The sequence below is a fragment of the Mesoplodon mirus genome (genome assembly GCF_964341445.2).
Source record: "Mesoplodon mirus genome assembly, contig: SUPER_7_unloc_1, whole genome shotgun sequence".
In the NCBI taxonomy this organism is placed as follows: Eukaryota; Metazoa; Chordata; class Mammalia; order Artiodactyla; family Ziphiidae; genus Mesoplodon; species Mesoplodon mirus.
This window is the reverse complement of record NW_028295815.1, coordinates 4,521,272-4,545,825: the sequence shown is the minus strand read 5'-3', so window position 1 is coordinate 4,545,825 and position 24,554 is coordinate 4,521,272. Positions and strand designations below refer to the sequence as shown.

Genomic DNA, 24,554 nt, shown 5'->3' with positions numbered 1-24,554 from the left:
TTTGTTTTTTTAAGATTAAGCTGCATGACCTGTTTATATATATTGGAGATTAAACCTCTGTCCATTGATTCGTCTGTAACGATTTTCGCCCATTCTGAGGGATGCCTTTTTCCATTCCCGTTTTTTTAACAAAAAAGTAAAGAAAGGAAAAGAAGCAGAACACTAATGTGCGTAAAATATGCCTTTTGAAACGGTCGTTTTGAAATATGGACGTCCTTTGAATTTTTTGGTCGATATGTGACCCCAGGATTTGTTTTCAGGGCAGGTGTCATTTACAGGCCTGCAATGATTTTGAATATCAATGGACCATTAGCGCTGGGATTAAAGCTTCTGTTGTGTGAAACGGCCACAAGGTGGCAGCAGTTCTCCCTTACCAAATCTGTTTAAGAGGGCAACAGAGCCTCAATGGAAGTCGTGTCCTAGATTGGAATTTAGAATGGAATGTGCCAGGAGAAAGCCCCTCAAGTTTGTCTCACTACATCTTGTTCGTGTTTTTAATTTATTTTTTTTTTATTTTTTATTACAGCAAGCTTGAATACAATGTTTGGCTTGTTGTAGGTGTGGAAGATGTGGTTCTTTTACACATATACAGATGTGTGATCTTCCTGGGATCCTTTTCCCATGTACGTTATGACAGAATGTTGAGTAGTCTTCTCTTGGTATTCCGTAGGTCTTTGGTGATTATATATGTCACCTGTGTTTGTATATGTCTGTTAACCCCGATATCGTAATGAAACCAATCCTCACACCTTTCCATTGGTGAACCATAAGTTTGTTTAATGAATCTGTGATTGCCCTTCTCCGTGGAAATATCTGCCCTGGTATCCATTTTTAGGTAACACCTATAAGTGATATGATACGATATGTGTCTTTCACTTTCTGACTTACTACAAGTCACGTGAATACCTCTAGGCTCATCTACGGGGCTGCAAATGGCATTGTGTCCTTTTTTTCCTTGGCTTCTATTCTGTCTTAGCGAGGTCCATTTTCAACAATGTGATTCCCTGAGGGTTGTGGATTAGCTGACCTGGGCAGCCTTACCCTGCTGGCCGGCCCTCCCCAGGTGTGCCTGGTTGAGGTCAATATAAACAGCGCTCCAGGCGGCAATAGCCCCTGAAGCTGTGCCTGACTCCATATTCTCTGCCCCGTCAGCAGTCTCGGGGCTGTGCTGGTGGGAGGGAGTGAGGGACCACAGCTTTGTTGGTGGCCCAGTGTGAGGGGGGTCTGCTGGCCTTTCTGCAGGGGTTGCCAGGCTGCAACCTGTAAAGAAGAGGATGTGTCACCCATACCTTCCGCTGGAATTTCTCTCCGGACAGAGGTGAGGAAGGAAAAAAGCAGTGGGTGCCGGGACAGGAGGGGTATCTCAGGCAGGGCAATGGAAAGCTTCCAGAAGAACGCCCGGGGCCAGGACCACCCTGGCTGGCCTGTAGGCACCAAGTTGGCCTGCGTGCTGTCGCTGGTGTGGCTCCGCGGCCCTTCCTCTAGGCTTTCAAGCCCTTGTACATATTCAGGTGTTTTACCTGGAAAGGGTGGGAACAGTTCAGCAGCAGCTGCCCTGAGGCTCAGCTAACGTTTACTCACAGATGCCTCGGCACGGTCCCCCAGCTTTGCAATGAGGACGCTCCTTGTGTGGGGGATGGATTGCTGGCTGTATGGGAGATGGTTCCCCAGCTCTGACCAATTTCAGAATTGTTGACCGCTGGAGCAAGTGCCCTGATAGGGTTTTCCTGTGTATAACTGGTGGTTTCAGGTTTTTTTTTTTCTTTTATGGTTCAAGTTAGATTTTATTCCTCTTTTATGTATTTATAGATATAAACATGGAAATAATTCATTCCTATAAGTACATCTGTGTGAAGGGAATAACTTTTCTCTGTTATATTTTTAAATTTTATTTTTTTAAAATTTTGAAATTTAATTTTATTTATTTTTTTATACAGCAGGTTATTATTAGTTATGTATTTTATGCATATACATGTATACAGGTCAATCCAAATCTCCCAACTCATCCCACCACCGCCACCCCATGGCTTCCCACAGTTGGTGTCCCTACGTTTGTTCTCTACCTCTGTGTCTCTATTTCTTCCCTGCAAACCAGTTCATCTGTACCATTTTGTAGGTTCCACATATATGCATTAATATACAATATTTGTTTTCCTCTTTCTGACTTACTTCATTCTGTATGACAGTCTCTCGATCCATCGATGTCTCTACAAATGACCCAGTTTCATTCCTCTTTATGGCCGAGTAATATTCCATTTTATATATGTACCACATCTTTATCCATTCATCTGTCTGTGGGCATTTAGGTGGCTGCCATTACCTGGCTATTGTAAATAGTGCTGCAATGAACATTGTGGTGAATGTGCCTTTTTGATTTATGGTTTTCTCTGGGTATATGCCCAGAAGTGGGATTGCTGGATCAGATGGTAATTCTATTTCTAGTTTTTTTAAGGAAACTCCATACTGTTCTCCATAGTGACTGTATCAATTTACATTCCCACCAATAGTGGAAGAGGGCTCCTTTTGTCCACACCCTCCCCAGAATTCGTTGTTTGTAGATTTCCTGATGATGCCGATTCTAACAGGTGTGAGGTGATACCTCATTGTAGATTTGATTTGCATTTCTCTAATAATAAGTGCTGTTGAGCAGCTTTTCATGTGCGTCTTGGCCATCTCTGTGTCTTCTTTGAAGAAACGTCTCTTTAGATCTTCTGCCCATTTTTGTATTGGGTTGTTTGTTTTTTTAATATTAAGTTGCATGAGGTGTTTATATATATTGGAGATTAAACCTGTGTCCATTGATTCATTTGCAACGATTTTCGCCCATTCTGAGGGATGCCTTTTTCCATTCCCATTTTTAACAATAAAAGGAAAGAAAGAAAAAGAAGCAGAACACTAATGTGCGTAAAATATGCCTTTTGAAACGGTCGTTTTGAAATATGGACGTCCTTTGAATTTTTTGGTCGATATGTGACCCCAGGATTTGTTTTCAGGGAAGGTGTGATTTACAGGCCTGCAATGATTTTGAATATCAATGGACCATTAGCGCTGGGATTAAAGCTGCTGTTGTGTGAAACGGCCACAAGGTGGCAGCAGTTCTCCCTTACCAAATCTGGTTACTAGGGCAAGAGAGCCTCAGTGGAAGTGGTGTTCTAGATTGGAGTTTAGAATGGAATGTGCCAGGAGAAAGCCCCTCACGTTTGTCTCACTACTTCTTGTTCGTGTTTTTAATTTAATTTTTTTTATTTTTTATTACAGCAAGTTTGATTACAATGTTTGGCTTGTTGTAGCTGTGCAAGATGTGGTTCTTTTACACATATACAGATGACTGTTCCTCCTGGGATCCTTTTCCCATGTACGTTATGACAGAATGTTGAGTAGTCCTCTCTTGGTATTCTGTAGGTCTTTGGTGATTATATATGTCACCTGTGTTTGTATATGTCTGTTAACCCCGATATCGTAATGAAACCAATCCTCACACCTTTCCATTGGTGAACCATAAGTTTGTTTAATGAATCTGTGATTGCCCTTCTCCGTGGAAATATCTGCCCTGGTATCCATTTTTAGGTAACACCTATAAGTGATATGATAGGATATGTGTCTTTCACTTTCTGACTTACTACAAGTGACATGATTACTTCTAGACTCATCTACGGTGCTGCAAATGGCATTGTGTCCTTTTTTCCCTTGGCTTCTCTTCTGCCTTAGCGGGGTCCATTTTCAACAATGTGATTCCCTGAGGTTTGTGGATTAGCTGACCTGGGCAGCCTTACCCTGCCGGCCCGCCCTCCCAAGGTGTGCCTCGTTGAGGTCAATATAAACAGAGTTCCAGGCAGCAATAGCCCCTGAAGCTGTGCCTGCCTCCATATTCTCTGCCCCGTCAGCAGTCTCGGGGCTGTGCTGGTGGGAGGGAGTGAGGGGCCACAGCTTTGTGGGTGGCCCGGTGTGAGTGTGGGTCTGCTGGCCTTTCTCCAGGAGTTGCCAGGCCGCCGCCTGTAAAGAAGAGGTTGTGTCACCCATACCTTCCGCTGGAATTTCTCTCCGGACAGAGGTGAGGAAGGAAAAAAAGTAGTGGGGGCCGGGACAGGAGGGGTATCTCAGGCAGGGCAATGGAAAGCTTCTGGAAGAGCGCCCGGGGCCAGGACCACCCTGGCTGGCCTGCAGGCACCAAGTTGGCCTGCGTGCTGTTGCTGGTGTGGCTCCACGATCCTTCCTCTAGGCTTTCAAGCCCTTGTACATATTCAGGTGTTTTACCTGGAAAGGGTGGGAACAGTTCAGCAGCAGCTGGCCTGGGGCTCAGCTCACGTTTACTCACAGATGCCTCGGCACGGTCCCCCAGCTTTGCAATGAGGACGCTCCTTGCGTGGGGGGTGGGTGGCTGGCTGTATGGGAGATGGTTCCCCAGCTCTGACCAATTTCAGAATTGTTGACCGCTGGAGCACGTGCCCTAATAGGGTTTTCCTGTGTATAACTTGTGGGTTCAGGGTTTTTTTTCTTTTATGGTTCAAGTTAGATTTTATTCCTCTTTTATGTATTTATAGATATAAGCATTGAAATAATTCATTCCTATAAATACATCTGTGTGACGGGAAGAACTTTTTTCTGTTTTATTTTTAAATTTTATTTTTTAAAATTTTGAAATTTAATTTTATTTATTTTTTTTATACAGCACGTTATTATTAGTTATGTATTTTATGCATATACATGTATACAGGTCAATCCCAAACTCCCAACTCATCCCACCACCACCACCCCATGGCTTCCCACACTTGGTGTCCATACGTTTGTTCTCTACCTCTGTGTCTCTATTTCTTCCCTGCAAACCAGTTCATCTGTACCATTTTTAGGCTCCACATATATGCGTTAATATACAATATTTGTTTTCCTCTTTCTGACTTACTTCATTCTGTATGACAGTCTCTCGATCCATCGATGTCTCTACAAATGACCCAGTTTCATTCCTTTTTATGGCCGAGTAATATTCTATTTTATATATGTACCACATCTTTATCCATTCATCTGTCTGTGGGCATTTAGGTTGCTTCCATTACCTGGCTATTGTAAAGAGTGCTGCAACGAACATTGTGGTGAATGTGCCTTTTTGAAATACGGTTTTCTCTGGGTATATGCCCAGAAGTGGGATTGCTGGATCAGATGGTAATTATATTTCTAGTTTTTTTAAGGAAACTCCATACTGTTCTCAATAGTGACTGTATCAATTTACATTCCCACCAATAGTGGAAGAGGGCTCCTTTTGTCCACACCCTCCCCAGAATTGGTTGTTTGTAGATTTTCTGATGATGCCGATTCTAACAGGTGTGAGGTGATACCTCATTGTAGTTTTGATTTGCATTTCTCTAATAATTAATGCTGTTGAGCAGCTTTTCATGTGCGTCTTGGCCATCTCTGTGTCTCCGTTGAAGAAACGTCTCTTTAGATCTTCTGCCCATTTTTGGGGGATGTTTGTTTTTTTAATATTAAGCTGCATGAGCTGTTTATATATATTGGAGATTAAACCTCTGTCCATTGATTCGTCTGCAACGATTTTCGCCCATTCTGAGGGATGCCTTTTTCCATTCCCGTGTTTTTTAACAAAAAAGGAAAGAAAGGAAAAGAAGCAGAACACTAATGTGCATAAAATATGTCTTTTGAAATGGTCGTTTTGAAATATGGACGTCCTTTGAATTTTTTGGTCGATACGTGACCCCAGGATTTGTTTTCAGGGCAGGTGTCATTTACAGGCCTGCAATGATTTTGAATATCAACTGACCATTAGCGTTGGGATTAAAGCTGCTGTTGTGTGAGACGGCCACAAGGTGGCAGCAGTTCACCCTTACCAAATCTGGTTACTAGGGCAAGAGAGCCTCAGTGGAAGTGGTGTTCTAGATTGGAGTTTAGAATGGAATGTGCCAGGAGAAAGCCCCTCACGTTTGTCTCACTACTTCTTGTTCGTGTTTTTAATTTATTTTTTTTATTTTTTATTACAGCAAGTTTGATTACAATGTTTGGCTTGTTGTAGGTGTGGAAGATGTGGTTCTTTTACACATATACAGATGTCTGATCTTCCTGGGATCCTTTTCCCATGTACGTTATGACAGAATGTTGAGTAGTCTTCTCTTGGTATTCCGTAGGTCTTTGGTGATTATATATGTCACCTGTGTTTGTATATGTCTGTTAACCCCGATATCGTAATGAAACCAATCCTCACACCTTTCCATTGGTGAACCATAAGTTTGTTTAATGAATCTGTGATTGCCCTTCTCCGTGGAAATATCTGCCCTGGTATCCATTTTTAGGTAACACCTATAAGTGATATGATACGATATGTATCTTTCACTTTCTGACTTACTACAAGTCACGTGAATACCTCTAGGCTCATCTACGGGGCTGCAAATGGCATTGTGTCCTTTTTTTCCTTGGCTTCTATTCTGTCTTAGCGAGGTCCATTTTCAACAATGTGATTCCCTGAGGGTTGTGGATTAGCTGACCTGGGCAGCCTTACCCTGCTGGCCGGCCCTCCCCAGGTGTGCCTGGTTGAGGTCAATATAAACAGCGCTCCAGGCGGCAATAGCCCCTGAAGCTGTGCCGGACTCCATATTCTCTGCCCCGTCAGCAGTCTCGGGGCTGTGCTGGTGGGAGGGAGTGAGGGACCACAGCTTTGTTGGTGGCCCAGTGTGAGGGGGGTCTGCTGGCCTTTCTGCAGGGGTTGCCAGGCTGCAACCTGTAAAGAAGAGGATGTGTCACCCATACCTTCCGCTGGAATTTCTCTCCGGACAGAGGTGAGGAAGGAAAAAAGCAGTGGGGGCCGGGACAGGAGGGGTATCTCAGGCAGGGCAATGGAAAGCTTCCGGAAGAGCGCCCGGGGCCAGGACCACCCTGGCTGGCCTGTAGGCACCAAGTTGGCCTGCGTGCTGTCGCTGGTGTGGCTCCGCGGCCCTTCCTCTAGGCTTTCAAGCCCTTGTACATATTCAGGTGTTTTACCTGGAAAGGGTGGGAACAGTTCAGCAGCAGCTGCCCTGAGGCTCAGCTAACGTTTACTCACAGATGCCTCGGCACTTTCCCCCAGCTTTGCAATGAGGACGCTCCTTGTGTGGGGGATGGATTGCTGGCTGTATGGGAGATGGTTCCCCAGCTCTGACCAATTTCAGAATTGTTGACCGCTGGAGCAAGTGCCCTGATAGGGTTTTCCTGTGTATAACTGGTGGTTTCAGGTTTTTTTTTTTCTTTTATGGTTCAAGTTAGATTTTATTCCTCTTTTATGTATTTATAGATATAAACATGGAAATAATTCATTCCTATAAGTACATCTGTGTGAAGGGAATAACTTTTCTCTGTTATATTTTTAAATTTTATTTTTTTAAAATTTTGAAATTTAATTTTATTTATTTTTTTATACAGCAGGTTATTATTAGTTATGTATTTTATGCATATACATGTATACAGGTCAATCCAAATCTCCCAACTCATCCCACCACCGCCACCCCATGGCTTCCCACAGTTGGTGTCCCTACGTTTGTTCTCTACCTCTGTGTCTCTATTTCTTCCCTGCAAACCAGTTCATCTGTACCATTTTGTAGGTTCCACATATATGCATTAATATACAATATTTGTTTTCCTCTTTCTGACTTACTTCATTCTGTATGACAGTCTCTCGATCCATCGATGTCTCTACAAATGACCCAGTTTCATTCCTCTTTATGGCCGAGTAATATTCCATTTTATATATGTACCACATCTTTATCCATTCATCTGTCTGTGGGCATTTAGGTGGCTGCCATTACCTGGCTATTGTAAATAGTGCTGCAATGAACATTGTGGTGAATGTGCCTTTTTGATTTATGGTTTTCTCTGGGTATATGCCCAGAAGTGGGATTGCTGGATCAGATGGTAATTCTATTTCTAGTTTTTTTAAGGAAACTCCATACTGTTCTCCATAGTGACTGTATCAATTTACATTCCCACCAATAGTGGAAGAGGGCTCCTTTTGTCCACACCCTCCCCAGAATTCGTTGTTTGTAGATTTCCTGATGATGCCGATTCTAACAGGTGTGAGGTGATACCTCATTGTAGTTTTGATTTGCATTTCTCTAATAATAAGTGCTGTTGAGCAGCTTTTCATGTGCGTCTTGGCCATCTCTGTGTCTTCTTTGAAGAAACGTCTCTTTAGATCTTCTGCCCATTTTTGTATTGGGTTGTTTGTTTTTTTAATATTAAGTTGCATGAGGTGTTTATATATATTGGAGATTAAACCTGTGTCCATTGATTCATTTGCAACGATTTTCGCCCATTCTGAGGGATGCCTTTTTCAATTCCCATTTTTAACAATAAAAGGAAAGAAAGAAAAAGAAGCAGAACAGTAATGTGCGTAAAATATGCCTTTTGAAACGGTCGTTTTGAAATATGGACGTCCTTTGAATTTTTGGTCGATATGTGACCCCAGGATTTGTTTTCAGGGAAGGTGTGATTTACAGGCCTGCAATGATTTTGAATATCAATGGACCATTAGCGCTGGGATTAAAGCTGCTGTTGTGTGAAACGGCCACAAGGTGGCAGCAGTTCTCCCTTACCAAATCTGGTTACTAGGGCAAGAGAGCCTCAGTGGAAGTGGTGTTCTAGATTGGAGTTTAGAATGGAATGTGCCAGGAGAAAGCCCCTCACGTTTGTCTCACTACTTCTTGTTCGTGTTTTTAATTTAATTTTTTTATTTTTTATTACAGCAAGTTTGATTACAATGTTTGGCTTGTTGTAGGTGTGCAAGATGTGGTTCTTTTACACATATACAGATGACTGTTCCTCCTGGGATCCTTTTCCCATGTACGTTATGACAGAATGTTGAGTAGTCCTCTCTTGGTATTCTGTAGGTCTTTGGTGATTATATATGTCACCTGTGTTTGTATATGTCTGTTAACCCCGATATCGTAATGAAACCAATCCTCACACCTTTCCATTGGTGAACCATAAGTTTGTTTAATGAATCTGTGATTGCCCTTCTCCGTGGAAATATCTGCCCTGGTATCCATTTTTAGGTAACACCTATAAGTGATATGATAGGATATGTGTCTTTCACTTTCTGACTTACTACAAGTGACATGATTACTTCTAGACTCATCTACGGTGCTGCAAATGGCATTGTGTCCTTTTTTCCCTTGGCTTCTCTTCTGCCTTAGCGGGGTCCATTTTCAACAATGTGATTCCCTGAGGTTTGTGGATTAGCTGACCTGGGCAGCCTTACCCTGCCGGCCCGCCCTCCCAAGGTGTGCCTCGTTGAGGTCAATATAAACAGCGCTCCAGGCAGCAATAGCCCCTGAAGCTGTGCCTGCCTCCATATTCTCTGCCCCGTCAGCAGTCTCGGGGCTGTGCTGGTGGGAGGGAGTGAGGGGCCACAGCTTTGTGGGTGGCCCGGTGTGAGTGTGGGTCTGCTGGCCTTTCTCCAGGAGTTGCCAGGCCGCCGCCTGTAAAGAAGAGGTTGTGTCACCCATACCTTCCGCTGGAATTTCTCTCCGGACAGAGGTGAGGAAGGAAAAAAAGTAGTGGGGGCCGGGACAGGAGGGGTATCTCAGGCAGGGCAATGGAAAGCTTCTGGAAGAGCGCCCGGGGCCAGGACCACCCTGGCTGGCCTGCAGGCACCAAGTTGGCCTGCGTGCTGTTGCTGGTGTGGCTCCACGATCCTTCCTCTAGGCTTTCAAGCCCTTGTACATATTCAGGTGTTTTACCTGGAAAGGGTGGGAACAGTTCAGCAGCAGCTGGCCTGGGGCTCAGCTCACGTTTACTCACAGATGCCTCGGCACGGTCCCCCAGCTTTGCAATGAGGACGCTCCTTGCGTGGGGGGTGGGTGGCTGGCTGTATGGGAGATGGTTCCCCAGCTCTGACCAATTTCAGAATTGTTGACCCCTGGAGCAAGTGCCCTAATAGGGTTTTCCTGTGTATAACTTGTGGGTTCAGGGTTTTTTTTCTTTTATGGTTCAAGTTAGATTTTATTCCTCTTTTATGTATTTATAGATATAAGCATGGAAATAATTCATTCCTATAAATACATCTGTGTGACGGGAAGAACTTTTTTCTGTTTTATTTTTAAATTTTATTTTTTAAAATTTTGAAATTTAATTTTATTTATTTTTTTTATACAGCACGTTATTATTAGTTATGTATTTTATGCATATACATGTATACAGGTCAATCCCAAACTCCCAACTCATCCCACCACCACCACCCCATGGCTTCCCACACTTGGTGTCCATACGTTTGTTCTCTACTTCTGTGTCTCTATTTCTTCCCTGCAAACCAGTTCATCTGTACCATTTTTAGGCTCCACATATATGCGTTAATATACAATATTTGTTTTCCTCTTTCTGACTTACTTCATTCTGTATGACAGTCTCTCGATCCATCGATGTCTCTACAAATGACCCAGTTTCATTCCTTTTTATGGCCGAGTAATATTCTATTTTATATATGTACCACATCTTTATCCATTCATCTGTCTGTGGGCATTTAGGTTGCTTCCATTACCTGGCTATTGTAAAGAGTGCTGCAATGAACATTGTGGTGAATGTGCCTTTTTGAAATACGGTTTTCTCTGGGTATATGCCCAGAAGTGGGATTGCTGGATCAGATGGTAATTATATTTCTAGTTTTTTTAAGGAAACTCCATACTGTTCTCAATAGTGACTGTATCAATTTACATTCCCACCAATAGTGGAAGAGGGCTCCTTTTGTCCACACCCTCCCCAGAATTGGTTGTTTGTAGATTTTCTGATGATGCCGATTCTAACAGGTGTGAGGTGATACCTCATTGTAGTTTTGATTTGCATTTCTCTAATAATTAATGCTGTTGAGCAGCTTTTCATGTGCGTCTTGGCCATCTCTGTGTCTCCGTTGAAGAAACGTCTCTTTAGATCTTCTGCCCATTTTTTGGGGATGTTTGTTTTTTTTAATATTAAGCTGCATGAGCTGTTTATATATATTGGAGATTAAACCTCTGTCCATTGATTCGTCTGCAACGATTTTCGCCCATTCTGAGGGATGCCTTTTTCCATTCCCGTGTTTTTTAACAAAAAAGGAAAGAAAGGAAAAGAAGCAGAACACTAATGTGCATAAAATATGTCTTTTGAAATGGTCGTTTTGAAATATGGACGTCCTTTGAATTTTTTGATCGATACGTGACCCCAGGATTTGTTTTCAGGGCAGGTGTCATTTACAGGCCTGCAATGATTTTGAATATCAACTGACCATTAGCGTTGGGATTAAAGCTGCTGTTGTGTGAGACGGCCACAAGGTGGCAGCAGTTCACCCTTACCAAATCTGGTTACTAGGGCAAGAGAGCCTCAGTGGAAGTGGTGTTCTAGATTGGAGTTTAGAATGGAATGTGCCAGGAGAAAGCCCCTCACGTTTGTCTCACTACTTCTTGTTCGTGTTTTTAATTTATTTTTTTTATTTTTTATTACAGCAAGTTTGATTACAATGTTTGGCTTGTTGTAGGTGTGGAAGATGTGGTTCTTTTACACATATACAGATGTCTGATCTTCCTGGGATCCTTTTCCCATGTACGTTATGACAGAATGTTGAGTAGTCTTCTCTTGGTATTCCGTAGGTCTTTGGTGATTATATATGTCACCTGTGTTTGTATATGTCTGTTAACCCCGATATCGTAATGAAACCAATCCTCACACCTTTCCATTGGTGAACCATAAGTTTGTTTAATGAATCTGTGATTGCCCTTCTCCGTGGAAATATCTGCCCTGGTATCCATTTTTAGGTAACACCTATAAGTGATATGATACGATATGTATCTTTCACTTTCTGACTTACTACAAGTCACGTGAATACCTCTAGGCTCATCTACGGGGCTGCAAATGGCATTGTGTCCTTTTTTTCCTTGGCTTCTATTCTGTCTTAGCGAGGTCCATTTTCAACAATGTGATTCCCTGAGGGTTGTGGATTAGCTGACCTGGGCAGCCTTACCCTGCTGGCCGGCCCTCCCCAGGTGTGCCTGGTTGAGGTCAATATAAACAGCACTCCAGGCGGCAATAGCCCCTGAAGCTGTGCCTGACTCCATATTCTCTGCCCCGTCAGCAGTCTCGGGGCTGTGCTGGTGGGAGGGAGTGAGGGACCACAGCTTTGTTGGTGGCCCAGTGTGAGGGGGGTCTGCTGGCCTTTCTGCAGGGGTTGCCAGGCTGCAACCTGTAAAGAAGAGGATGTGTCACCCATACCTTCCGCTGGAATTTCTCTCCGGACAGAGGTGAGGAAGGAAAAAAGCAGTGGGTGCCGGGACAGGAGGGGTATCTCAGGCAGGGCAATGGAAAGCTTCCGGAAGAGCGCCCGGGGCCAGGACCACCCTGGCTGGCCTGTAGGCACCAAGTTGGCCTGCGTGCTGTCGCTGGTGTGGCTCCGCGGCCCTTCCTCTAGGCTTTCAAGCCCTTGTACATATTCAGGTGTTTTACCTGGAAAGGGTGGGAACAGTTCAGCAGCAGCTGCCCTGAGGCTCAGCTAACGTTTACTCACAGATGCCTCGGCACGGTCCCCCAGCTTTGCAATGAGGACGCTCCTTGTGTGGGGGATGGATTGCTGGCTGTATGGGAGATGGTTCCCCAGCTCTGACCAATTTCAGAATTGTTGACCGCTGGAGCAAGTGCCCTGATAGGGTTTTCCTGTGTATAACTGGTGGTTTCAGGTTTTTTTTTTTCTTTTATGGTTCAAGTTAGATTTTATTCCTCTTTTATGTATTTATAGATATAAACATGGAAATAATTCATTCCTATAAGTACATCTGTGTGAAGGGAATAACTTTTCTCTGTTATATTTTTAAATTTTATTTTTTTAAAATTTTGAAATTTAATTTTATTTATTTTTTTATACAGCAGGTTATTATTAGTTATGTATTTTATGCATATACATGTATACAGGTCAATCCAAATCTCCCAACTCATCCCACCACCGCCACCCCATGGCTTCCCACAGTTGGTGTCCCTACGTTTGTTCTCTACCTCTGTGTCTCTATTTCTTCCCTGCAAACCAGTTCATCTGTACCATTTTGTAGGTTCCACATATATGCATTAATATACAATATTTGTTTTCCTCTTTCTGACTTACTTCATTCTGTATGACAGTCTCTCGATCCATCGATGTCTCTACAAATGACCCAGTTTCATTCCTCTTTATGGCCGAGTAATATTCCATTTTATATATGTACCACATCTTTATCCATTCATCTGTCTGTGGGCATTTAGGTGGCTGCCATTACCTGGCTATTGTAAATAGTGCTGCAATGAACATTGTGGTGAATGTGCCTTTTTGATTTATGGTTTTCTCTGGGTATATGCCCAGAAGTGGGATTGCTGGATCAGATGGTAATTCTATTTCTAGTTTTTTTAAGGAAACTCCATACTGTTCTCCATAGTGACTGTATCAATTTACATTCCCACCAATAGTGGAAGAGGGCTCCTTTTGTCCACACCCTCCCCAGAATTCGTTGTTTGTAGATTTCCTGATGATGCCGATTCTAACAGGTGTGAGGTGATACCTCATTGTAGTTTTGATTTGCATTTCTCTAATAATAAGTGCTGTTGAGCAGCTTTTCATGTGCGTCTTGGCCATCTCTGTGTCTTCTTTGAAGAAACGTCTCTTTAGATCTTCTGCCCATTTTTGTATTGGGTTGTTTGTTTTTTTAATATTAAGTTGCATGAGGTGTTTATATATATTGGAGATTAAACCTGTGTCCATTGATTCATTTGCAACGATTTTCGCCCATTCTGAGGGATGCCTTTTTCCATTCCCATTTTTAACAATAAAAGGAAAGAAAGAAAAAGAAGCAGAACACTAATGTGCGTAAAATATGCCTTTTGAAACGGTCGTTTTGAAATATGGACGTCCTTTGAATTTTTTGGTCGATATGTGACCCCAGGATTTGTTTTCAGGGAAGGTGTGATTTACAGGCCTGCAATGATTTTGAATATCAATGGACCATTAGCGCTGGGATTAAAGCTGCTGTTGTGTGAAACGGCCACAAGGTGGCAGCAGTTCTCCCTTACCAAATCTGGTTACTAGGGCAAGAGAGCCTCAGTGGAAGTGGTGTTCTAGATTGGAGTTTAGAATGGAATGTGCCAGGAGAAAGCCCCTCACGTTTGTCTCACTACTTCTTGTTCGTGTTTTTAATTTAATTTTTTTATTTTTTATTACAGCAAGTTTGATTACAATGTTTGGCTTGTTGTAGGTGTGCAAGATGTGGTTCTTTTACACATATACAGATGACTGTTCCTCCTGGGATCCTTTTCCCATGTACGTTATGACAGAATGTTGAGTAGTCCTCTCTTGGTATTCTGTAGGTCTTTGGTGATTATATATGTCACCTGTGTTTGTATATGTCTGTTAACCCCGATATCGTAATGAAACCAATCCTCACACCTTTCCATTGGTGAACCATAAGTTTGTTTAATGAATCTGTGATTGCCCTTCTCCGTGGAAATATCTGCCCTGGTATCCATTTTTAGGTAACACCTATAAGTGATATGATAGGATATGTGTCTTTCACTTTCTGACTTACTACAAGTGACATGATTACTTCTAGACTCATCTACGGTGCTGCAAATGGCATTGTGTCCTTTTTTCCCTTGGCTTCTCTTCTGCCTTAGCGGGGTCCATTTTCAACAATGTGATTCCCTGAGGTTTGTGGATTAGCTGACCTGGGCAGCCTTACCCTGCCGGCCCGCCCTCCCAAGGTGTGCCTCGTTGAGGTCAATATAAACAGCGCTCCAGGCAGCAATAGCCCCTGAAGCTGTGCCTGCCTCCATATTCTCTGCCCCGTCAGCAGTCTCGGGGCTGTGCTGGTGGGAGGGAGTGAGGGGCCACAGCTTTGTGGGTGGCCCGGTGTGAGTGTGGGTCTGCTGGCCTTTCTCCAGGAGTTGCCAGGCCGCCGCCTGTAAAGAAGAGGTTGTGTCACCCATACCTTCCGCTGGAATTTCTCTCCGGACAGAGGTGAGGAAGGAAAAAAAGTAGTGGGGGCCGGGACAGGAGGGGTATCTCAGGCAGGGCAATGGAAAGCTTCTGGAAGAGCGCCCGGGGCCAGGACCACCCTGGCTGGCCTGCAGGCACCAAGTTGGCCTGCGTGCTGTTGCTGGTGTGGCTCCACGATCCTTCCTCTAGGCTTTCAAGCCCTTGTACATATTCAGGTGTTTTACCTGGAAAGGGTGGGAACAGTTCAGCAGCAGCTGGCCTGGGGCTCAGCTCACGTTTACTCACAGATGCCTCGGCACGGTCCCCCAGCTTTGCAATGAGGACGCTCCTTGCGTGGGGGGTGGGTGGCTGGCTGTATGGGAGATGGTTCCCCAGCTCTGACCAATTTCAGAATTGTTGACCCCTGGAGCAAGTGCCCTAATAGGGTTTTCCTGTGTATAACTTGTGGGTTCAGGGTTTTTTTTCTTTTATGGTTCAAGTTAGATTTTATTCCTCTTTTATGTATTTATAGATATAAGCATGGAAATAATTCATTCCTATAAATACATCTGTGTGACGGGAAGAACTTTTTTCTGTTTTATTTTTAAATTTTATTTTTTAAAATTTTGAAATTTAATTTTATTTATTTTTTTTATACAGCACGTTATTATTAGTTATGTATTTTATGCATATACATGTATACAGGTCAATCCCAAACTCCCAACTCATCCCACCCCCACCACCCCATGGCTTCCCACACTTGGTGTCCATACGTTTGTTCTCTACCTCTGAGTCTCTATTTCTTCCCTGCAAACCAGTTCATCTGTACCATTTTTAGGCTCCACATATATGCGTTAATATACAATATTTGTTTTCCTCTTTCTGACTTACTTCATTCTGTATGACAGTCTCTCGATCCATCGATGTCTCTACAAATGACCCAGTTTCATTCCTTTTTATGGCCGAGTAATATTCTATTTTATATATGTACCACATCTTTATCCATTCATCTGTCTGTGGGCATTTAGGTTGCTTCCATTACCTGGCTATTGTAAAGAGTGCTGCAACGAACATTGTGGTGAATGTGCCTTTTTGAAATACGGTTTTCTCTGGGTATATGCCCAGAAGTGGGATTGCTGGATCAGATGGTAATTCTATTTCTAGTTTTTTTAAGGAAACTCCATACTGTTCTCAAGAGTGACTGTATCAATTTACATTCCCACCAATAGTGGAAGAGGGCTCCTTTTGTCCACACCCTCCCCAGAATTGGTTGTTTGTAGATTTTCTGATGATGCCGATTCTAACAGGTGTGAGGTGATACCTCATTGTAGTTTTGATTTGCATTTCTCTAATAATTAATGCTGTTGAGCAGCTTTTCATGTGCGTCTTGGCCATCTCTGTGTCTCCGTTGAAGAAACGTCTCTTTAGATCTTCTGCCCATTTTTTGGGGATGTTTGTTTTTTTAATATTAAGCTGCATGAGCTGTTTATATATATTGGAGATTAAACCTCTGTCCATTGATTCGTCTGCAACGATTTTCGCCCATTCTGAGGGATGCCTTTTTCCATTCCCGTGTTTTTTAACAAAAAAAGGAAAGAAAGGAAAAGAAGCAGAACACTAATGTGCATAAAATATGTCTTTTGAAATGGTCGTTTTGAAATATGGACGTCCTTTGAATTTTTTGGTCGATACGTGACCCCAGGATTTGTTTTCAGGGCAGGTGTCATTTACAGGCCTGCAATGATTTTGAATATCAACTGACCATTAGCGTTGGGATTAAAGCTGCTGTTGTGTGAGACGGCCACAAGGTGGCAGCAGTTCACCCTTACCAAATCTGGTTACTAGGGCAAGAGAGCCTCAGTGGAAGTGGTGTTCTAGATTGGAGTTTAGAATGGAATGTGCCAGGAGAAAGCCCCTCACGTTTGTCTCACTACTTCTTGTTCGTGTTTTTAATTTATTTTATTTATTTTTTATTACAGCAAGTTTGATTACAATGTTTGGCTTGTTGTAGGTGTGGAAGATATGGTTCTTTTACACATATACAAATGACTGTTCTTCCTGGGATCCTTTTCCCATGTACGTTATGACAGAATGTTGAGTAGTCCTCTCTTGGTATTCTGTAGGTCTTTGGTGATTATATATGTCACCTGTGTTTGTATATGTCTGTTAACCCCGATATCCTAATGAAACCAATCCTCACACCTTTCCATTGGTGAACCATAAGTTTGTTTAATGAATCTGTGATTGCCCTTCTCCGTGGAAATATCTGCCCTGGTATCCATTTTTAGGTAACACCTATAAGTGATATGATATGATATGAGTCTTTCACTTTCTGACTTACTACAAGTCACGTGATTATTTCTAGACTCATCTACGGTGCTGCAAATGGCATTGTGTCCTTTTTTCCCTTGGCTTCTCTTCTGCCTTAGCGGGGTCCATTTTCAACAATGTGATTCCCTGAGGGTTGTGGATTAGCTGACCTGGGCAGCCTTACCCTGCCGGCCCGCCCTCCGCAGGTGTGCCTCGTTGAGGTCAATATAAACAGAGCTCCAGGCAGCAATAGCCCCTGAAGCTGTGCCTGACTCCATATTCTCTGCCCCGTCAGCAGTCTCGGGGCTGTGCTGGTGGGAGGGAGTGAGGGGCCACAGCTTTGTGGGTGGCCCGGTGTGAGTGGGGTTCTGCTGGCCTTTCTGCAGGAGTTGCCAGGCTGCCACCTGTAAAGAAGAGGATGTGTCACCCATACCTTCCGCTGGAATTTCTCTCCGGACAGAGGTGTGGAAGGAAAAAAGCAGTGGGGGCCGGGACAGGAGGGGTATCTCAGGCAGGGCAATGGAAAGCTTCTGGAAGAGCGCCCGGGTCAAGGACCACCCTGGCTGGCCTGCAGGCACCAAGTTGGCCTGCGTGCTGTCGCTGGTGTGGCTCCACGGTCCTTCCTCTAGGCTTTCAAGCCCTTGTACATATTCAGGTGTTTTACCTGGAAAGGGTGGGAACAGTTCAGCAGCAGCTGGCCTGGGGCTCAGCTCACGTTTACTCACAGATGCCTCGGCACGGTCCCCCAGCTTTGCAATGAGGACGCTCCTTGCGTGGGGGGTGGGTTGATGGCTGTATGGGAGATGGTTCCCCACCTCTGACCAATTTCAGAATTGTTTACCACTGGAGCAAGTGCCGTGATAGGGTTTTCCTCTGTATAACTCGTGGGTTCAGGTTTTTTTTTTCTTTTATGTTTCAAGTTAGATTTTATTCCTCTTTTATGTATTTATAGATATAAGCATGGAAATAATTCTTTCCTATAAATACATCTCTGTGACGGGAAGAACTTTTTTCTGTTTTATTTTTAAATTTTATGTTTTAAAATTTTGAAATTTAATTTTATTTATTTTTTTATACAGCACGTTATTATTAGTTATGTATTTTATGCATATACATGTATACAGGTCAATCCCAAACTCCCAACTCATCCCACCGCCACCACCCCATGGCTTCCCACACTTGGTGTCCATACGTTTGTTCTCTACCTCTGTGTCTCTATTTCTTCCCTGCAAACCAGTTCATCTGTACCATTTTTAGGCTCCACATATATGCGTTAATATACAATATTTGTTTTCCTCTTTCTGACTTACTTCATTCTGTATGACAGTCTCTCGATCCATCGATGTCTCTACAAATGACCCAGTTTCATTCCTTTTTATGGCCGAGTAATATTCTATTTTATATATGTACCACATCTTTATCCATTCATCTGTCTGTGGGCATTTCGGTTGCTTCCATTACCTGGCTATTGTAAATAGTGCTGCAACGAACGTTGTGGTGAATGTGCCTTTTTGAAATACGGTTTTCTCTGGGTATATGCCCAGAAGTGGGATTGCTGGATCAGATGGTAATTCTATTTCTAGGTTTTTTAAGGAAACTCCATACTGTTCTCCATAGTGACTGTATCAATTTACATTCCCACCAATAGTGGGAGAGGGCTCCTTTTGTCCACACCCTCCCCAGAATTGGTTGTTTGTAGATTTTCTGATGATGCCGATTCTAACAGGTGTGAGGTGATACCTCATTGTAGTTTTGATTTGCATTTCTCTAAAAATTAGTGCTGTTGAGCAGTTTTTCATGTGCGTCTTGGCCATCACTGTGTCTCCATTGAAGAAACGTCTCTTTAGATCTTCTGCCCATTTTTTTGGGTTGTTTGTTTTTTTAAGATTAAGCTGCATGAGCTGTTTATATATATTGGAGATTAAACCTCTGTCCATTGATTCGTCTGTAACGATTTTCGCCCATTCTGAGGGATGCCTTTTTCCATTCCCGTTTTTTTAACAAAAAAGTAAAGAAAGGAAAAGAAGCAGAACACTAATGTGCGTAAAATATGCCTTTTGAAACGGTCGTTTTGAAATATGGACGTCCTTTGAATATTTTGGTCGATATGTGACCCCAGGATTTGTTTTCAGGGCAGGTGTCATTTACAGGCCTGCAATGATTTTGAATATCAATGGACCATTAGCGCTGGGATTAAAGCTTCTGTTTTGTGAAACGGCCACAAGGTGGCAGCAGTTCTCCCTTACCAAATCTGGTTAAGAGGGCAACAGAGCCTCAATGGAAGTCGTGTCCTAGATTGGAATTTAGAATGGAATGTGCCAGGAGAAAGCCCCTCAAGTTTGTCTCACTACATCTTGTTCGTGTTTTTAATTTATTTTTTTTTATTTTTTATTACAGCAAGCTTGAATACAATGTTTGGCTTGTTGTAGGTGTGGAAGATGTGGTTCTTTTACACATATACAGATGTGTGATCTTCCTGGGATCCTTTTCCCATGTACGTTATGACAGAATGTTGAGTAGTCTTCTCTTGGTATTCCGTAGGTCTTTGGTGATTATATATGTCACCTGTGTTTGTATATGTCTGTTAACCCCGATATCGTAATGAAACCAATCCTCACACCTTTCCATTGGTGAACCATAAGTTTGTTTAATGAATCTGTGATTGCCCTTCTCCGTGGAAATATCTGCCCTGGTATCCATTTTTAGGTAACACCTATAAGTGATATGATACGATATGTATCTTTCACTTTCTGACTTACTACAAGTCACGTGAATACCTCTAGGCTCATCTACGGGGCTGCAAATGGCATTGTGTCCTTTTTTTCCTTGGCTTCTATTCTGTCTTAGCGAGGTCCATTTTCAACAATGTGATTCCCTGAGGGTCGTGGATTAGCTGACCTGGGCAGCCTTACCCTGCTGGCCGGCCCTCCCCATGTGTGCCTGGTTGAGGTCAATATAAACAGCGCTCCAGGCGGCAATAGCCCCTGAAGCTGTGCCTGACTCCATATTCTCTGCCCCGTCAGCAGTCTCGGGGCTGTGCTGGTGGGAGGGAGTGAGGGACCACAGCTTTGTTGGTGGCCCAGTGTGAGGGGGGTCTGCTGGCCTTTCTGCAGGGGTTGCCAGGCTGCAACCTGTAAAGAAGAGGATGTGTCACCCATACCTTCCGCTGGAATTTCTCTCCGGACAGAGGTGAGGAAGGAAAAAAGCAGTGGGGGCCGGGACAGGAGGGGTATCTCAGGCAGGGCAATGGAAAGCTTCCGGAAGAGCGCCCGGGGCCAGGACCACCCTGGCTGGCCTGTAGGCACCAAGTTGGCCTGCGTGCTGTCGCTGGTGTGGCTCCGCGGCCCTTCCTCTAGGCTTTCAAGCCCTTGTACATATTCAGGTGTTTTACCTGGAAAGGGTGGGAACAGTTCAGCAGCAGCTGCCCTGAGGCTCAGCTAACGTTTACTCACAGATGCCTCAGCACGGTCCCCCAGCTTTGCAATGAGGACGCTCCTTGTGTGGGGGATGGATTGCTGGCTGTATGGGAGATGGTTCCCCAGCTCTGACCAATTTCAGAATTGTTGACCGCTGGAGCAAGTGCCCTGATAGGGTTTTCCTGTGTATAACTGGTGGTTTCAGGGTTTTTTTTTTCTTTTATGGTTCAAGTTAGATTTTATTCCTCTTTTATGTATTTATAGATATAAACATGGAAATAATTCATTCCTATAAGTACATCTGTGTGAAGGGAATAACTTTTCTCTGTTATATTTTTAAATTTTATTTTTTTAAAATTTTGAAATTTAATTTTATTTATTTTTTTATACAGCAGGTTATTATTAGTTATGTATTTTATGCATATACATGTATACAGGTCAATCCAAATCTCCCAAATCATCCCACCACCGCCACCCCATGGCTTCCCACAGTTGGTGTCCCTACGTTTGTTCTCTACCTCTGTGTCTCTATTTCTTCCCTGCAAACCAGTTCATCTGTACCATTTTGTAGGTTCCACATATATGCATTAATATACAATATTTGTTTTCCTCTTTCTGACTTACTTCATTCTGTATGACAGTCTCTCGATCCATCGATGTCTCTACAAATGACCCAGTTTCATTCCTCTTTATGGCCGAGTAATATTCCATTTTATATATGTACCACATCTTTATCCATTCATCTGTCTGTGGGCATTTAGGTGGCTGCCATTACCTGGCTATTGTAAATAGTGCTGCAATGAACATTGTGGTGAATGTGCCTTTTTGATTTATGGTTTTCTCTGGGTATATGCCCAGAAGTGGGATTGCTGGATCAGATGGTAATTCTATTTCTAGTTTTTTTAAGGAAACTCCATACTGTTCTCCATAGTGACTGTATCAATTTACATTCCCACCAATAGTGGAAGAGGGCTCCTTTTGTCCACACCCTCCCCAGAATTCGTTGTTTGTAGATTTCCTGATGATGCCGATTCTAACAGGTGTGAGGTGATACCTCATTGTAGTTTTGATTTGCATTTCTCTAATAATAAGTGCTGTTGAGCAGCTTTTCATGTGCGTCTTGGCCATCTCTGTGTCTTCTTTGAAGAAACGTCTCTTTAGATCTTCTGCCCATTTTTGTATTGGGTTGTTTGTTTTTTTAATATTAAGTTGCATGAGGTGTTTATATATATTGGAGATTAAACCTGTGTCCATTGATTCATTTGCAACGATTTTCGCCCATTCTGAGGGATGCCTTTTTCCATTCCCATTTTTAACAATAAAAGGAAAGAAAGAAAAAGAAGCAGAACACTAATGTGCGTAAAATATGCCTTTTGAAACGGTCGTTTTGAAATATGGACGTCCTTTGAATTTTTTGGTCGATATGTGACCCCAGGATTTGTTTTCAGGGAAGGTGTGATTTACAGGCCTGCAATGATTTTGAATATCAATGGACCATTAGCGCTGGGATTAAAGCTGCTGTTGTGTGAAACGGCCACAAGGTGGCAGCAGTTCTCCCTTACCAAATCTGGTTACTAGGGCAAGAGAGCCTCAGTGGAAGTGGTGTTCTAGATTGGAGTTTAGAATGGAATGTGCCAGGAGAAAGCCCCTCACGTTTGTCTCACTACTTCTTGTTCGTGTTTTTAATTTAATTTTTTTATTTTTTATTACAGCAAGTTTGATTACAATGTTTGGCTTTTTGTAGGTGTGCAAGATGTGGTTCTTTTACACATATACAGATGACTGTTCCTCCTGGGATCCTTTTCCCATGTACGTTATGACAGAATGTTGAGTAGTCCTCTCTTGGTATTCTGTAGGTCTTTGGTGATTATATATATCACCTGTGTTTGTATATGTCTGTTAACCCCGATATCGTAATGAAACCAATCCTCACACCTTTCCATTGGTGAACCATAAGTTTGTTTAATGAATCTGTGATTGCCCTTCTCCGTGGAAATATCTGCCATGGTATCCATTTTTAGGTAACACCTATAAGTGATATGATACGATATCTGTCTTTCACTTTCTGACTTACTACAAGTCACGTGATTACATCTAGACTCATCTACGGGGCTGCAAATGGCATTGTGTCCTTTTTTTCCTTGGCTTCTATTCTGCCTTAGCGAGGTCCATTTTCAACAATGTGATTCCCTGAGGGTTGTGGATTAGCTGACCTGGGCAGCCTTACCCTGCCTGCCCGCCCTCCCCAGGTGTGCCTGGTTGACGTAAATATAAACTGCGCTCCAGGTGGCAATAGCCCCTGAAGCTGTGCCTGACTCCATATTCTCTGCCCCGTCAGCAGTCTCGGGGCTGTGCTGGTGGGAGTGAGTGAGGGGCCACAGCTTTGTTGGTGGCCCAGTGTGAGGGGGGCTCTGCTGGCCTTTCTGCAGGGGTTGCCAGGCTCCCACCTGTAAAGAAGAGGATGTGTCACCCATACCTTCCGCTGGAATATCTCTCCGGACAGAGGTGAGAAGGAAAAAAGCAGTGGGGGCCGGGACAGGAGGGGTATCTCAGGCAGGGCAATGGAAAGCTTCTGGAAGAGCGCCCGGGGCCAGGACCACACTGGCTGGCCTGCAGGCACCAAGTTGGCCAGCGTGCTGTCGCTGGTGTGGCTCCACGGTCCTTCCTCTAGGCTTTCAAGCCCTTGTACATATTAAGGTGTTTTACCTGGGAAGGGTGGGATCAGTCCAGCAGCAGCTGGCCTGAGGCTCAGCTCACGTTTACTCACAGATGCCTCGGCACGGTCCCCCAGCTTTGCAATGAGGACGCTCCTTGCGTGGGGTGTGGGTTGCTGGCTGTATGGGAGATGATTCCCCACCTCTGACCAATTTCAGAATTGTTGACCGCTGGAGCAAGTGCCCTGATAGGGTTTTCCTGTGTATAACTGGTGGGTTCAGGGTTTTTTTTTTCTTTTAAGGTTCAAGTTAGATTTTATTCCTCTTTTATGTATTTATAGATATAAGCATGGAAATACTTCATTCCTATAAATACATCTGTGTGGAGGGAATAACTTTTTTCTGTTATATTTTTAAATTTTATTTTTTTAAAAATTTTGAAATTTAATTTTATTTATTTTTTATACAGCAGGTTATTATTAGTTATGTATTTTATGCATATAAATGTATACAGGTCATTCCCAATCTCCCAACTCATCCCACCACCACCACCACATGGCTTCCCACATTTGGTGTCCATACGTTTGTTCTCTACCTCTGTGTCTCTATTTCTTCCCTGCACACCAGTTCATCTGTACCATTTTTTAGGTTCCACATTTATGCATTAATATACAATATTTGTTTTCCTCTTTCTGACTTACTTCATTCTGTATGACAGTCTCTCGATCCATCGATGTCTCTACAAATGACCCAGTTTCATTCCTCTTTATGGCCGAGTAATATTCCATTTTATATATGTACCATATCTTTATTCATTCATCTGTCTGTGGGCATTTAGGTTGCTTCCATTACCAGGCTATTGTAAATAGTGCTGCAATGAACATTGTGGTGAATGTGCCTTTTTGATTTATGGTTTTCTCTGGGTATACGCCCAGAAGTGGGATTGCTGGATCAGATGGTAATTCTATTTCTAGTTTTTTTAAGGAAACTCCATACTGTTCTCCATAGTGACTGTATCAATTTACATTCCCACCAATAGTGGAAGAGGGCTCCTTTTGTCCACACCCTCCCCAGAATTTGTTGTTTGTATATTTCCTGATGATGCCGATTCTAACAGGTGTGAGGTGATACCTCATTGTAGTTTTGATTTGCATTTCTGTAATAATTAGTGCTGTTGAGCAGCTTTTCATGTGCGTCTTGGCCATCTCTGTGTCTTCTTTGAAGAAACGTCTCTTTAGATCTTCT

At 43.1% G+C, this 24,554-nt stretch overlaps 1 long non-coding RNA gene across 1 annotated transcript in view; it reads right to left on the bottom strand.

The window, feature by feature from the left end:
- LOC309809048 overlaps window positions 1–24,554 on the bottom strand; it is a 1,043,528-nt gene that overhangs the window by 651,780 nt on the left and 367,194 nt on the right. The window contains exon 2 of the long non-coding RNA XR_014294799.1: window positions 23,706–23,842. This is a non-coding gene — a long non-coding RNA (uncharacterized lncRNA). The remainder of the gene's footprint in view (window positions 1–23,705; window positions 23,843–24,554) is intronic.